At 40.5% G+C, this 3375-nt stretch overlaps 1 pseudogene; it reads right to left on the reverse strand.

Annotated features, from left to right (window-relative positions):
* Nucleotides 1-823: 823 nt before the first annotated feature.
* On the reverse strand, nt 824-1509 carry LOC116803409 (annotated as a pseudogene).
* Nucleotides 1510-3375: the final 1866 nt, after the last annotated feature.

The following is a 3375-nucleotide window of genomic DNA, read 5'->3' on the forward strand; positions in this document are numbered from 1 at the left end:
TAGAAAACCCCATTAAAATTTACGAAGACAATCAAGGCTGTATTAGCATAGCAAACAACCCCTCATGTCATAAACGAGCTAAACATATTGATATTAAATATCATTTTGCCAGAGAGCAAGTTCAGAATAATGTGATTTGTCTTGAGTATATTCCTACAGAGAATCAACTGGCTGACATATTTACAAAACCGTTGCCTGCTGCGAGATTTGTGGAGTTACGAGACAAATTGGGTTTGCTGCAAGACGACCAATCGAATGCTGAATGAAATTTTTATATATATTTTTCAAATTTAAATTCCTGTAAACATATTTTGTTACAATGATCTGATCGGGTTTTTCTGGGTTTTCCCCGTATCCTCGCAGCAAATGCTGGATCAGTTAACACTTCCCAGAATGCACACCACCCACATTTGATAGTTACTAATGAATATTATTGTTATGTTTTTAATTATAGACGTTATTTTTGAGGGGGCGTGTTGGAATATACTATTCAACCTACAAAAATAACGTTAAACAACACTACTTTATATTTGAATGGTATATATGGTATACTTTATGAATGGCCACACTTTTTATTTGTTTCCTTCTTCTCTTTCTCTTTTGCTGAGAGTGGGTCGTGGTGCTGGTGTTGCAGTTGAAAATAACTTAAAATATAAAACAAAATACTCAAACACAAACTTGACTATTTATTTATTTATTAAGAAAGGAAATATAAATTATAAACTACAACACTTCCAACTGAGCTGCTTTCCGTACATCGTATCGGCCGTTTCTTTTTACCTTAGTTACTTCATATGGCCCGAGAAAACTGCTAACTAGTTTTTTATAAATATCTTGAGTCTTCAGTATGTTCCTTAACCTTCGTGACCATTTTCCGATTGGCCTTTTGCTGCAACAGCCTCTCCTTGCCCTGCTCTTCTAGGTTGGCGATCTTGGCCTCTAGCGTGGCGATTGTCGCCTTTAGTGCGCTGTGCTGTCTCGATTTCGGCAAGCTTAGCCTTCAGCTAATTTTTTTGGCGTTCGAACAGAGCGCGCCCGTTTTCGTTCTTCTGAGAGTTCGATTTTTCGTTCGCCAACTCAGTAGTCAGCTCCTCCTCAAAAGTGGCAATGTGGGCTTCCAATCGGCGCTTCTCGTCGATCATTAAGGAGCCCTTGCTGGCATTGTTGGCAATTTCTTCGGCCAATTCGTCACGCTACGTTTCAGCAGCACGTCGCGCCCTTTCTGAGCTGGCCAGATCTTCAGCTGTACTACAGCTGTACTACATTGGCCTCCAGGGCCTTGACCTTGCGCTCGGCTTCCTTGCTCAACGCCTGTAGTTCCTCCTTGGCGGCCTTTGCTTCCTCGGCGTCGCGCAGCGCGTCATTGACTTGTGCTTCAGTTTCTTTACTACGACGACTCGACTGGCAAAGTTCGATGAAGATTTGCGCACAATGCCATCTTGTTTTCTGATCGACTCGGATTCCACAGCTGAGTGACGGCTTAGCACGATCTTCATCGACACCGGACATTCAGCGACGTTTTCGGCTGGCTTGTACTCTGCTATCGTTGACTCGATCATCGGCTTGTACTGTGGAGAAGCACATATGTTACTACCAGTCTCAACAATATTGTACATACTTACCTCTTTTGATTCGGCGCATTCCGGCCGCGCTAACGCCTTTGTAAAGAGGCAATTTGGAGATATATGACCGCTGCCTGCACATTTAAAACATTTTGTTTTTTCCTTGCAGTCTTTTCTCATGTGTTCATTAGAGCCGCAGTTGTAGCAACGAATACTTTTTTCATCGGTTATATTTTTTCTGCCACCACTGTATTGCATTTGCGGTTTTTCGATAACACACTTGCTCTCGTACAACTCATATTTTTGAAACAGTTCGCTGTAGGATTTGCTGCCGTACAATGCAAATTTGAACTCGCTTTTAATATATACAGCCCGTCAACTATATAAGCGATAAAAGACGCAACATCGACTTGTCCAAGCGCTGCAATTTTTTTCATTGTTAGCATGTATTTGTGAATGCTTTCGTCGCTCTTCTTCATCCTGTGCGTCAACTTTGCATGTACATCGGCACTTTTCGACGCGCGCTTCAAGTCGCCAATTTGGGAATTTTTAAATTGCTCATATGTGCTCACCAACTCTGACTCCAGAAACAACTTGGCCATTTTAACCATTTTTCCTCGTGCCTACACATATCGTTGTTCTTCCATAAGCTCATATCCATCTGCATTCAGCTCAAAATTTTTAAGCCAAATCTCCTCTGGGATGCTGATGCCATCGAAGTCGGCTACAATTTTTGCAAAATTGTCTGTTACTTTCGGCTCTTTCTGGGTAATTTCATCAGCTTGAATCTTATGAGTAAGCAGCTGAATTATTTGTTGTAGACTTTTATTACCCTCTGCTTGCATCTCTTTGGTCTGCACAGACTTCTGTGACTTTCTCTCCTCCTCACTCATGCTTTCGTATTCGCACGCTTTTAGAAATTTTAGACCGACGCTATCTGCACTTTACAAATGGGTCAACTTTTTATTGTTTTATCGGTTGAGGCCCCAAATGTTGATTATCTTAGTAATATTTTGATATTATAATAGTTTGCTTATTATATTTGGTATTTAATAAAAAGATGTCTCTTTCCAACACTTTTTGATTACTCCGGACACGACAACTTTCCGCTTGATATTTTTCCTGCACAACTTTCAACTCGCTTTGTTCTTCTTCGACTCCTCTATGCTTGTCCTTTTTCTTATAACTCCTTCTTCCTCTTCTACCTGCGCTCACGTTTTGCTATTATTATCGATCATCGCATATCGATAACTATCGTTATATATATATACTAATAATAAATAAAATTAAAATATGTACACAGTGATAAGGTTTCCTTCGGCAACATCAAGAAAGCGTGTAAAATATAATATATTGTCCAGCGCCAAGATCTGATGTCGCGCCACAGTGGCGACGCGACGCTTGATGCAGTGTTCGGTTGAATTCTTTTTGCACAGCACGCATTCCACACCACGCAATAAAAATTAATTCAAGAAATATATGTATTGAAAAAAATTAACAAAAATAAAATTAGAGAAAACAAAAAAAAAGGAGAAACAACACACAAACAACTTAACGCCTACTGTTGTCACATGTTCACTAACCTCTAAAATATACTTTATTAAACATATATTTAATTCATGCCATCCGATCCGGCCATTTACCCTTCGGCATTCTCTTCGGACTGGGGGGGAAGAGTTAACATACTCTCTCCCCCTCCGGCCATCCAGTACTGCAAAGAGAGACAACACCGACCCAACAACAAGGTACTGAGAACGGACCGAAAGTTCAACGAAGATCGCCAATACGAACTCGGACGAAGACGCATTTGGGA

Source organism: Drosophila sechellia, unplaced genomic scaffold (genome assembly GCF_004382195.2).
Source record: "Drosophila sechellia strain sech25 unplaced genomic scaffold, ASM438219v1 Y_18, whole genome shotgun sequence".
Taxonomy (NCBI): Eukaryota; Metazoa; Arthropoda; class Insecta; order Diptera; family Drosophilidae; genus Drosophila; species Drosophila sechellia.